This window comes from Arachis stenosperma, chromosome 2 (assembly GCF_014773155.1).
Source record: "Arachis stenosperma cultivar V10309 chromosome 2, arast.V10309.gnm1.PFL2, whole genome shotgun sequence".
Lineage (NCBI taxonomy): Eukaryota > Viridiplantae > Streptophyta > Magnoliopsida > Fabales > Fabaceae > Arachis > Arachis stenosperma.
The window spans coordinates 23,998,915-24,013,106 of NC_080378.1; positions in this window are offsets into that span (position 1 = coordinate 23,998,915).

Sequence of the window (14,192 nt, forward strand, 5' to 3'; positions counted from 1 at the left end):
CTTTTTCTTATTTCTTTTGACTACGTAACTCATTCATTAATAATTGTTTTGTTTGTAATTTTTTAAAAATTTGGCAAAGCACTGCAAACACGTTATTTAATATTTTTTTATTGCGTATAATTTATATTTATCATCGGTTCCAGTTTATTTTATAATTAATTTTTTTGTCCTTACCTTTTTCTTTTATAATACTACCCCTTTTTTTCATTCTAAATTGTTTATTTTTCATTTATATAATAATTTTTTTAATATTAATATCATTTTTCAAAGTGAATGATAATTAAATCATGTACATAATCATTCTCTGAAGTGAATAATAATTTGAATAATGCTACATATCCAAATCTTTTTGTTAACCAAGTCCAATTAAGTTAGTCTAACATGATTGTGTACTAAAAATATAAACTTTTTTGTACATAATTAATTTTTATAATGACTTACAAACATGGTAAAAAAAAAGAGTTAAGTTCCTCCTAAAGGTATTTGGCTAAAAGGATGGAACCCAAAAAAACACCTTGAGGAGTTGAATTTCTCTTCAGTGGGAACTATATTGGTGGAAGTGGATTGGTTGGATTTGGAGTGTAAAAGTGTCATCTAGTTAAAAGAAAACCAAACTAGATGTCCATTCACTAATGTCACATGTCAGGAGCTTTAGTTTAACGTACGGGAATCAACTTCCTACTTTTCAGTTGACAAGACTTGAGGTAACACGAATATCTAAAGATATTTTGAAAAAAGCAGTAAATCAAATGTCAGATTAAAATTATTGGACAATAGATTTCCTCTTCATCATGGTTTTACACTATAAAAAGGACCTCAAGCCACCTCTGTAAAGCACCTTCAACCAGACTTTACCTTTACTTTCACCATCATCTTCTTCTTCACATACCCTTCAACCATACTTTCACCTTCACTTTCACTACTTTTCACTTTCACCTTCACCTTCTTCTAGACCTTTCCGACTTCTGAAGCTAATAAGCTAAAAAATCCATCTTTTCTTTTACCCAAATTTCCTTTCATTGTTCTTCATTTCATTCACCACCTTCACGAGTAAAAACTGGTGTTCTGGTGTTCCACCAAAACACTCGACAACCATTAACCTACCCCTGTCCACTTTAAACAAAGCTCATTCGCCCTCTTGTGACATTAGTGGAGGTCTCAACACTTGTTCTCCATCTCTATTTCTCATCGTTAGTTCTTGTATTGCTTCTTTGCCATTAATAGAAGTGTTTTTCCTCACAAGTTTACTTACCCCGAATCTCTCATCTTAACCATTATTTTTCACTTAATCTACTTTTCACGAAACTCACCCGAATCACTTGGCGACTCCACTGGGGAGGAACACTTCGACGTGATGGCTGAGTCTAGCAATACTCATCCTGGGCAGAATCAACCACCTAAGCGACGTTCAATAACTCCTCGGAACCTCAACCTCAACCTCAACTTGGGATCACCTCAAGACGAGGACGGGCGCAACCAAGAAGAAGAATACACGGAGCAGCAGAATCTGGGTGCGAGAGGAGAAGGAGCTCATGCCTACGCAAATTTCTTCACACCCCATGCTGGAGGTATCACTGGCGTGCACACTCATGTAACCATTCCTGCTCATGTGTACAACTATATGATAGACAACCAAACAAAGATGCAAGCTTTGATCACGAAAATGATGACTAGAGATCAAACGAGGTATAGAACCCCCTCACCGCTTCCATTCGCAAACCAGGAGAATATGGAGGAAGACGAGAACACCCCAGTCACTCGCAGGGAGTTGGCACGTATTCTAAAGGGCAAAGGAGAAGCAAGTGAACCTACTTGGGAGATAAGTCCACCATTCGGGCACCATATTTTGGCAAAACCATACCCTAAGGGGTACCAATCACCTACCTTTCATAAATTTGATGTTACTGGAAGTGCCAAAGAACACATCCTATCCTTCTTGGACGATCTCAGGGTGTTCAGGAACCACCAAGAGCTCAAGATCAAGGAGTTCTCAAAATCACTGACAGGAAGGGCATTCACGTGGTATTGCAAGTTGAAAGCCAGTAGCATCAACACCTGGGAGCAATTAGTGACGGAGTTCTGCAACAAGTTCCTGGAAGAGGAACCCTCTATGCACATCATGGATCTGGGGAGAGTGAAACAAAGACAAGGAGAAGGATTAGTAGCGTTCGTCAAGAGGTACAGAGATCAAGCTTTACTTTGTTATACTCTCCCAGAGCCACAATTGGTGTACGGGTGTATTAGAAATGTGGAAGATGAATCCCAAATTTATCTTTCTATGAGCAACATAAACACTTTCTCTGAGCTCTTAAAGAGAGCATCTGACATAACCGAGACAATGAAGCGCAATGGAAGGAGATATAAAGAAGTTTCCCCTCTAGAAGTGTGTGCCGCTGATGGCAGGGGCAGAAGGAGTTCCTATTCTAGGGGTGCAAAGAGAAACAGTTCCCCACCCCCACTACCTCTCTCCAGAGATCAGGCCATGGTTGTCGTAAATGGATGGTTTGAGGATGGAACATTAAACCCCAGAACAGATAGAGAGCCACCAACACCTGAAGACTTGAGAGATCCAAGATATTGCATGGTGCACCACAATAAGGGCCATGGGTTGACTGATTGTTATGTGGTGAGGACGATGTTTCATAGGCAAGTGAAGGAAGAGAAGATACTCCTAAATGGAGAACAAAACCAAGAAGGTGTAAAAAGCACTCCTTTTCCTCAACATGATGTTGGAATGATAAGCGTTGAAGGAGAGGTAATGCTGACAGAGATCGTAGATGAAGTAGAAGAGATAGTCACCATGGAGGAATCCTTGGATGAAGACACATTGACAAGAGGTCGTTTGAAGTCTCGAGGTTGTAGAATAATGTTCAATTAACTTGGCTTGGAATCTCACATTCAGAAAGAGGTGGCTAGAGCTCTAATAGGAGTCATTCAGAAGCATGAAAAAAGTTTTGGGGCGTCAACGCTCCGCTCACAAGATTAGCAAAGGCCCATGCGAATGCCCTGGTGTTTCGGGACCCTGACTCATTCAATGGGAAATTCTACCATAATAAACCATTGTACGTGAAAGTAGTGGTAGAAGGCATGAAGGTCAGAATGGCCTTGGTGGATGCTGGCTCGGGGGTAAATATCATACCCACTCATATATTTCTAGAAATGGTAGGTTCTGCTGACCAGATAAGGCCTACTCAAGTAGGGCTTAATGCTTTTAATGGAGTGGGTGTGAAATCCAGAGGGTGTGTTAATGCTGTCTTGGAAGTTGGCCCCATAAAGACCAATAATAATTTTCATGTGGTGGATGGAAGCTCTAGCTACCACATCCTACTGGGATGTCCATGGATTCATTTACATCGGCGCATTCCTTCAAGTTGGCATCAATGCATAAAGTCTAGCTGGAGAGGGAAGGATATTAGCATCTCAGCCACTGTAACACCCTTTGATGCGGGAGAAGCACATTTAGTGGATGCGAGTTTTTATGAAGAGCTTGCGTTACCAGGGGTCAACAAAATAAGGCCTATGCAGGAATGCGCCATCGAAACACCCAGACAAAAAGCAGTACAGAAGAACACCCTGATGGAGGAAGCACCAAAAGAAAACACCAAAAAATGAGCAACAACAATCGAAGACCTAGGGCTTCGTAAGGAAATTCTCCCAGGTGGAGGATATCGGTGGTGTATCCTATAGAAACTTGGGGGTCCAGCAGAGGAAAATTACCAGAACTCCCCTGGCCCAGACATCCTAAGTGTACAAGAAAAAGAACATCTACAAAGCAACATAGAAAATGCCCCTCTCCAATTCCAAGATGAAGCAAAGCAGAAGGAGGAAGAGTTGGAAGAAATTAATTTAGGGACTGAAGAACACCCGAGGCCTTTGTTTGTGTGCAAAGCTCTAGGGGAGAAGGAGAAAAGAGATTTGATAGCGCTATTAACAGAGTTCAGAGATGTGTTCACTTGGAACTATGATGAAATACTGGGGTTAGATCCAAACCTGGTAACCCACAATTTAGCTGTGAGGAAAGGAGCAACTCCTGTCAAGCAAGATCCTAGAAAATTCTCCAATGAAATAGAAGCTCAAGTAAAGAAAGAAATAAAAAAGTTACTCGCAGCCAAGTTCATCAAACCAATACAACACCCCTCTTGGTTAGCCAACATAGTACCAGTGAAGAAGAAAAATGGACAGATCCGGTGTTGCGTGGATTTTAGAGATATAAACAAAGCTTGCCCTAAGGATGATTTTCCTCTGCCAAATGTCGATAGAGTGGTAGATGCTACAGCCGGATTTGAAAGGTTCTCCTTCATAGATGGATTTAGCAGGTACAACCAAATTAGAATGGCTCCGGGAGATGAAGAAAAGACAGCATTTCAAACACTCGTAGGTAATTTTTACTATACTGTCATGCCTTTTGGCCTAAAGAATGCTGGAGCAACCTACCAAAGAGCCATGACTGCTATATTCCATGACATAATGTATGACTTTGTGGAAGACTATGTAGACGATTTGGTTGTCAAGTCAACATCCGGGAAGCAACACACAGAACACCTCAGAGCTGTGTTCACTAGATGCAGAAAGTATAGACTCAAGATGAATCCTATGAAATGTGCCTTCGGAGTGTCATCTGGAAAGTTCTTGGAATTCAGAGTCCACAAAGGAGGCATTTCAACTGATGAGGATAAGATCAAAGATGTCCAAGACATGGAACCTCTGAAAGACATCAAGGGACTTCAGAAGTTCATAAGCAAGCTGGGGTACATACGAAGGTTCATACCAGCATTAGGGGAGCTCTTAGGACCCCTAAGACCTTTTTTGAAAGAGAAGAACACCTTTAAGTGGGAACAACACCACCAAGCTGTAATGCACAAGATCAAGGACGTTCTCACATCCACTCTCACCATGACTTCCCCTCAACCTGGTGCACCATTGAAGGTATACTTAGCGGTAGGAGAAGAAGCAGTTAATGGGTTAATTGCACAAGAAGGTGAAGGCAAAGAGAAATCCATTGCTTATGCTAGCAGAGCCATGAAAGGGCCAGAACAAAGATACTCCTCACCAGAGAAACATTGTCTCGCTCTGGTGTACATCTCACAAAGATACCGATACTACTTTCAAGCACACAAAGTAAAAGTCGTATCAAAAAATGAAGGTCTCAGATTTTTAATTGAAAAGCCAATGTTGACTGGAAGAATGAGTCGTTGGGCACTCCTAATAAGCGAATATGATGTGAAATTGGTGACACCTACCACCATTAAGAGCCAAGCTTTGGCTGATCTCTTGTCGATATGTCCTGAAAAAGCAACGATTGAAGAGTTGCCAAACCAGATTCCAGGAACAATAGAGACTGTTCATGCTTGCAATGAAGAGGAAACATGGACCCTCATGTTTGATGGAACACCCTCAAATCCTTAAGGAGGGGTAGGAGTCGTCCTTACAGACCCCCATGGAAGAAATCTGTCCTTCATGTTTCGATTGGATTTCTCTTGCACCAATGATGAGCGGATAATTTATACGCTTTTTGGCATTGTTTTTAGTATATTTTTAGTATGTTTTAGTTAGTTTTTATTATGCTTTTATTAGTTTTTAATTAAAAATCACATTTTTGGACTTTACTATGAGTTTGTGTGTTTTTCTGTGATTTCAGGTATTTTCTGGCTGAAATTGAGGGACCTGAGCAAAAATCTGATTCAGAGGCTGAAAAAGGACTGGAGATGCTGTTGGATTCTGACCTCCCTGCACTCGAAGTAGATTTTTTGGAGCTACAGAAGCCTAATTGGCGTGCTCTCAATTGCGTTGGGAAGTAGACATCCTGGGCTTTCCAGCAATATATAATAGTCCATACTTTGCCCAAGAATTGATGGCCTAAACTGGCGTTCCAAATCAGCTTTAGAATTCCCGGCGTTTAACGCCGGAACTGGCACAAAAGTTGGAGTTAAACGCCCAAACTGGCACAAAAGCTGGCGTTTAACACCAGAAAAAGTCTCTACACATGAAAGCTTCAATGCTCAGCCCAAGCACACACCAAGTGGACCCCGGAAGTGGATTTTTACGTCATTTACTCATTCTTGTAAACCCTAGGTCACTAGTTCACTATAAATAGGACTTTTTGCTATTGTATCTATACCTCATGACACTTTACACGTTTCATATTGTATCTTCTACGGCATGAGTCTCTAAACCCCATGGTTGGGGGTGAGGAGCTCTAATGTGTCTTGATGAATTAATGCAATTACTACTGTTTTTCATTCAATCACGCTTGCTTCTATTCTAAGATACCACTTGTTCTTCAACCTGATGAATGTGATGATCCGTGACACTCATCACCATTCTCACCTATGAACATGTGCCTGACAACCACCTCCGTTCTACCTTCGATTGAGTGTGTATCTCTTGGATTCCTTAATCAGAATCTTAGTGGTATAAGCTAGAATCTATTGGCGGCCATTCTTGAGAATCCGGAAAGTCTAAACCTTGTCTGTGGAATTTCGAGTAGGATTCAGGGATTGAATGGCTGTGACGAGCTTCAAACTCACGAGTGTTGGGCGTAGTGACAGACGCAAAAAGATCAATGGATCCTATTCCAGCATGATCGAGAACCGACAGATGATTAGCCGTGCGGTGACAGCGTGCGTTGAACATTTTCACTGAGAGGACGGGAGGTAGCCATTGACAACGGTGAAACCCAACATACAGCTTGCCATGGAAGGAGCCTTGCGTGCATGAAGAAGAAGACAGTAGGAAAGCAGAGATTCAGAAGATAGAGCATCTCCAAAACCTCAACCTGTTCTCCATTACTGCAAAACAAGTATTTATTTCATGTTCTTTTACTTTTTACAATTAAATTTGAGAATTATTGATATCTTGACTAAGAGTTACAAGATAACCATAGCTTGCTTCAAGCCGACAATCTCCGTGAGATCGACCCTTACTCACGTAAGGTATTACTTGGACGACCCAGTGCACTTGCTGGTTAGTTGTACGGAATTACAAAAGTGTGATTGTGATTTCGTGCACCAAGTTTTTGGCGCCGTTGCCGGGGATTGTTCGAGTTTGGACAACTGACGGTTTATCTTGTTGCTTAGATTAGGAATATTTTATTTTTGTTGGTTTAGAGTCTTTTATTTGAGTTTAGTTTCATATTCTAAGTTTGGTGTCTTCTTTGTGTTTTCCTTTAAATTTTCGAAAATTTGTGTTTGATTTTCTAAAAATTTTAAGTTTGGTGTCTTTTGTGCTTTTATTCACTTAAAAATTAAAAAAAAAAATGTTCTTGGTGTTCATCTTGATCTTCAAAGTGTTCTTGGTGTTCATATTGGCATTCAAAGTTTTCTTGTTTGTTCTCTTTGTTTTGATCTAAAATTTCTAAGTTTAGTGTCGTTTTGTTGTTTTTCTCTTTCCTCATTAAAATTTAAAAATAAAAAAATATCCTTTCCTTATTTTACTCATAATTTTCGAAATTTTGCATTATATTAGTCAAAGATTTTCAAAATCATATCTTTTTTTTAGTCATGTCAAAATTCTAATTTCAAAAATTGATCTTTTCAAATCTTTTTTAAAAATCAAATCTTTTTAATTTCTTCAATCATTTCTTTTCAATCATTTTTTTTAATTGCAATCATATCTTCTCAATCATATCTTTTTCAAAATAATTTTCAATCATATCTTTTTAATTGCTAATTCCAAAATCTTTTTAATTAATTAATTAATTTAGTTTTCAATTTGCTTTGATTTTATTTTCTTTTAGTTTTTGAAATTTTATTTTATTTTCCATTTATTTTATTTTATTATTTTCGGCCACTTTTAATTAAATAAAATAAAAAATAAAAAATAAAAATATAATTTACTTGCAATCCACATCATCTTCCTTTCTCCATCATGGACTTAAGTGGAATTGAGCAGTCCAGAAGGACTCTGGGGTCATATGCTAACCCCATTACAGCTGCATATGGGAGTAGCATCTGTATACCTCCCATCAAAGCAAGCAGTTTTGAGCTAAATTCTCAACTCATTATCATGGTGCAGCAAAATTGCCAGTATTCTGGTCTTTCACAGGAAGAACCTACTGAGTTTCTGGCACAGTTCTTACAAATTGCTGACACAGTACGTGATAAAAAAGTGGATCAGGATGTCTACAGATTATTACTGTTTTCATTTGCTGTAAAAGATCAAGCTAAGAGGTGGTTAAATAACCAACCCACAGCAAGCATAAAAACATGGAGACAGTTATCAGACAAATTCCTGAATCAATTTTACCCTCCAAAAAGATGACATAGCTGAGGCTGGACATCCAAGGCTTTAAACAAGAGGATAATGAATCCCTTTATAATGCCTGGGAGAGGTACAGAGGTATGCTAAGGAAATGCCCCTCTGAAATATTTTCAGAGTGGGTACAGTTAGACATCTTCTACTATGGGCTTATAGAAAAAGCTCAGATGTCTTTAGACCACTCAGCTGGTGGATCTATACACATGAGAAAGACGATTGAAGAGGCTCAAGAACTCATAGATACTGTTGCTAGAAATCAACATTTGTACTCTAGCAGTGAGTCCTACACAAAGGAAGAGGCCAGGGCAGTAATTACTGATCCTAATCCTCAAGAACAGATTATTGAGCTTAATCAACAATTACTCCTTATGACAAAACAATTAGCAGAATTTAAAGAGATGCTCCAAGACACTAAAAATGCTAACAAGAATATGGAAGCACAATTGAATCAGACAAGACAGCAACTATCTAAACAGATAACAGAAGAATGCCAAGCTGTTAAATTAAGGAGTGGGAAGACATTGAATGTATCAACTCAAAGCAGCAGAAAGCTAAGAAAGGAACAACTGACAGAGGATGACCAACCAACTACCCAAAATCCCTCTGAGGACAGTAAGAGCCCAGAGAGGAATGATTCTGGCATTCAAACGCCAGAAAAGCGTAAGAAAGTGGCATTAAACGCCCAATGGGTAGCCAATTCTGGCATTCAAACGCCAGAAAAGAGTTGCAATCTGGTGTTAAACGCCCAAAAAGCACCCAATCCTGGTGTTCAAACGCCACAAAGGGGTCAGACACTTGCAAGTACTGATAACAACCCCCTTAAGCAGGCTTCTCCAACCACTTCTGTAGGAAATAAACCTGCCGCAACTAAGGTTGAAGAGTATAAAGCCAAGATGCCTTATCCTCAGAAACTCCGCCAAGCGGAACAAGACAAACAATTTGCCCGCTTTGCAGACTATCTCAGGACTCTTGAAATAAAGATTCCGTTTGCAGAGGCACTTGAGCAAATACCCTCTTATGCTAAGTTCATGAAAGAGATCTTAAGTCATAAGAAGGATTGGAGAGAAACTGAAAAAGTTTTTCTCACTGAAGAATGCAGTGCAGTCATTTTAAAGAGCTTACCAGAGAAGCTTAAAGATCCTGGAAGCTTTATGATACCATGCACATTAGAAGGTACTTGTACCAAGAAAGCTCTATGTGATCTTGGAGCAAGTATCAACCTAATACCTGCATCTACTATCAGAAAGCTTGGCTTGGCTGAAGAAGTCAAACCAATCCGAATATGCCTCCAACTTGCTGATGGCTCCATTAAATATCCATCAGGCGTAATTGAGGACATGATTGTCAAGGTTGGGCCATTTGCCTTTCCCACTGACTTTGTAGTGCTGGAAATGGAGGAGCACAAGAGTGCAACTCTCATTCTAGGAAGACCTTTCCTAGCAACTGGACGAACCCTCATTGACGTCCAAAAAGGAGAATTGACCCTGAGAGTCAATGAGGATGAGTTTAAGTTGAATGTTGTCAAAGCTATACAGCATCCAGACATCCCAAATGACTGCATGAGCGCTGATATCATTGACTCTTTGGTGGAGGAGGTCAATATGACTGAAAGTCTCGAATCAGAACTAGAGGACATCTTTAAAGATGTTCAGCCTGAGGAATCAGAGGAAATAAAAGAACCTCTAAAAATCCCTCAGGAAGAGAATAAGCCTCCTAAACCCGAGCTCAAACCACTACCACCATCCCTGAAATATGCATTTCTGGGAGAGGATGACACTTTTCCAGTGATCATAAGCTCTGCTTTAAATCCACAGGAAGAGAAAGCACTAATTGAAGTGCTAAGGACATACAAGACAGCTCTTGGGTGGTCCATAGGTGATCTTAAGGGCATTAGCCCAGCAAGATGCATGCACAAGATCCTATTGGAGGAAGATGCTAAGCCAGTGGTTCAACCACAGAGGCGGCTAAATCCAGCCATGAAGGAGGTGGTGCAGAAAGAGGTCATTAAGTTACTAGAGGCTGGGATTATTTATCCTATTTCTGATAGCCCCTGGGTGAGCCCTGTCCACATTGTCCCCAAGAAGGGAGGCATGACAGTGGTTCATAATGAAAAGAATGAACTGGTTCCTACAAGAACAGTTACAGGGTGGCGTATGTGTATTGACTACAGAAGGCTCAATACAGCCACCAGGAAGGATCATTTTCCTTTACCATTCATAGATCAGATGCTAGAGAGACTAGCAGGTCATGAATATTATTGCTTTTTGAATGGCTATTTAGGTTACAACCAAATTGCAGTAGATCCTCAGGACCAAGAGAAAACAGCATTCACATGTCCTTCTGGAGTGTTTGCCTACAGAAGGATGCCTTTTGGTCTATGTAATGCGCCTACAACCTTTCAGAGGTGCATGCTCTCTATCTTCTCAGATATGGTAGAAAAATTTCTAGAAGTCTTCATGGATGATTTTTCAGTATTTGGAGACTCATTCAGCTCCTGCCTTAACCATCTAGCACTTGTTCTGAAAAGATGCCAAGAGACCAACCTAGTTTTAAACTGGGAAAAATGTCACTTTATGGTGACTGAAGGGATTGTCCTTGGGCATAAAATTTCAAACAAGGGAATAGAGGTGGATCAAGATAAAGTTGAAGTAATTGAAAAATTACCACCACCTACCAATGTTAAGGCAATCAGAAGCTTTCTGGGGCATGCAGGATTCTACAGAAGATTTATAAAGGATTTTTCAAAAATTGCAAAACCTCTGAGTAATCTGCTAGCTGCAGACACGCCATTTATCTTTGATAAGGAGTGTCTGCAGGCATTTGACCTTCTGAAAGCTAAGCTGGTCACAGCACCAGTTATCTCTGCACCAGACTGGATACTGCCATTCGAACTAATGTGTGATGCTAGTGACCATGCCATTGGTGCAGTATTGGGACAGAGGCACAACAAGCAACTACATGTCATTTATTATGGAAGCCGTATTCTAAATGATGCACATAAGAACTACACAACCACAGAAAATGAGTTACTTGCAGTGGTTTATGCCATTGACAAGTTCAGATCTTATTTAGTAGGATCAAAAGTGATTGTGTACACTGACCATGCTGCTCTTAAATATTTACTCACAAAGCAGGATTCAAAACCCAAGCTCATAAGATGGGTGTTGCTTCTGCAAGAGTTTGATATAGAAATAAGAGACAGAAAGGGGACAAAGAATCAAGTAGCTGATCACCTGTCCCGGATAGAACCAGTAGCAGGAGCATCCCTCCCTCCTACTGAGATCTCTGAAACCTTTCCGGATGAGCAATTGTTTGTTATTCAGGAAGCTCCGTGGCTTACAGACATTGTAAACTATAAGACTCAAGGTTCTCCTTCTACCACCATGGAGAGGAAGCATGAAAAGCTTCTCTCAATACAGAGTCAAACAAAATCCCCACATTCAAATTCTAAGTTTGGTGTTGGGAGGCCACAACCAAACTCCAAGTTTGGTGTTGAGAGGCCACAACCAAACTCTAAGTTTGGTGTTGAAAGGCCCCAATCATGCTCTGAGTATCTGTGAGGCTCCATGAGAGCCCACTGTCAAGCTACTGACATTAAAGAAGCACTTGTTGGGAGGCAACCCAATTTTATCTATTTATTTTCCATTGTTATTTCATGTTTTCTGTAGGTTGATGATCATGTGAAGTCACAAAAATAATTGAAAAAGCAAAAATAGAATGAAAAATAGAATGAAAAATAGCACACCCTGGAGGAGAAACTTGCTGGCGTTTAAACGCTAGTAAAGGTAGCAGAATGGGCGTTAAACGCCCAGTCTGGCACCATTCTGGGCGTTTAACGCCAGAAATGGGCACCAGACTGGCGTTTAACACCAGAAAAGGGCAAGAAGCTGGCGTTACACGCCAGAAATGGGCAGCAGCCTGGCGTTTAACGCCAGGATTGGTAGCAAGGGGTGTTTTGCATGCCACATGATGCAGGGATGAGAAATCCTTGACACCTCATGATCTGTGGACCCCACAGGATCCCACCTACCTCACCTCTTCTTCTCTCCTCTTCACACCCTTCCATAACACTCTTCCCCAAAATAACTTCACCCAATCACCTCCAGTACCCTTCCAAACCATCATACAAACCACCTACACCCACCCACTCAAATTCAAACCATCACTCCTTCCTTTTCCCACATCATAACCACCTAAAACTCCCCTTGGCCGAACCACTCACACCTCTCCATCTCATCTATTTTCTTCTTCTTCTACTCCCTCTTCTCTTCTTTTGCTCGAGGACCAGTAAACCTTCTAAGTTTGGTGTGGTAAAAGCGTTGCTTTTTGTTTTTCCATAACCATGTATGACACTTAAGGCTAGAGAAACCTCTAGAAAGAGGAAAGGAAAGGCAAAAGCTTCCACCTCTGAGTCTGGGAGATGGAGAGATTCATCTCAAAAGTTCATCACTAAGAAAAGGATGGAGCAAACAAGAGCTTGAGCAAATTCCTCATCATGAAATCCCTGAGATGCCTCAAGGGATGCACTTCCCTCCACAAAACTATTGGGAGCAAATCAACACCTCCCTAGGAAAATTAAGCTCTAACATGGGACAACTAAGGATGGAGCACCAAGAGCATTCCATCATCCACCATGAGATTAGAAAAGATCAAAAAGCTATGAGGGAAGAGCAACAAAGACAAGGAAGAGACATAGACGAGCTCAAAAGCACTCCATAAGATCTTCAAGAGGAAGAACAAGCCGCCATCACTAAGGTGGACCCGTTCTTTAATTTTCTTGTTCTTTATTTTCTGTTTTTCAAATTTTTATGCTTTATGTTTATCTATGTTTGTGTCTTTATTAAATGATCATTAGTGTCTTAGTGTCTATGCCTTAAAGTTATAAATATCCTATGAATCCATCACCTTTCTTAGATGAAAAATGTTTTTAATCACAAAAGAACAAGAAGTATAGGATTTCGAATTCATCTTTGAAACTAGTTGAATTAGTTTGATATGGTGACAATACTTTTTGTTTTCTGAATGAATGCTTGAACAGTGCATATGTCTTTTGAATTTGTTGTTTTAAGAATGTTAAAATTGCTGGCTCTTGAAAGAATGATGGAAAAGGAGAAATGTTATTGAGGATCTGAAAAATCATCAAATTGATTCTTGAAGCAAGAAAAAGCAGTGAATACAAAAAAAAAAGAAAGAAAAAAAAGAAAAAAAAGAAAAAAAGAGAAAAAAAAGAAAAAGCAAGCAGAAAAAGCCAATAGCCCTTTAAACCAAAAGGCAAGGGTAAAAAAATAAAAAGGATCTAAGGCTTTGAGCATCAGTGGATAGGAGGGCCTACAAGAATAATATCCTGGCCTAAGCGGCTAAACCAAACTGTCCCTAACCATGTGCTTGTGGCGTGAAGGTGTCAAGTGAAAACTTGAGACTGAGCGGTCAAAGTCGTGATCCAAAGCAAAAAGAGTGTGCTTAAGAACCCTGGACACCTCTAATTAGGGATTCTAGCAAAGCTGAGTCACAATCTGAAAAGGTTCACCCAGTTATGTGTCTGTGGCATGTATGTATTCGGTGGTAATACTGGAAAACAGAGTGCTTTGGGCCACGGCCAAGATTCATAAAGTAGCTGTGTTCAAGAATCAACATACTATACTAGGAGAATCAATAACACTATCTGAATTCTGAGTTCCTATGGATGCCAGTCATTCTAAACTTCAAAGGATAAAGTGAGATGCCAAAACTGTTCAGAGGCAAAAAGCTACTAGTCCCGCTCATCTAATTGGAGCTAAGTTTCATTGATAATTTGGAATTTATAGTATATTCTCTTCTTTTTATCCTGTTTGATTTTCAGTTGCTTGGGGACAAGCAACAATTTAAGTTTGGTGTTGTGATGAGCGGATAATTTATACGCTTTTTGGCATTGTTTTTAGTATATTTTTAGTATGTTT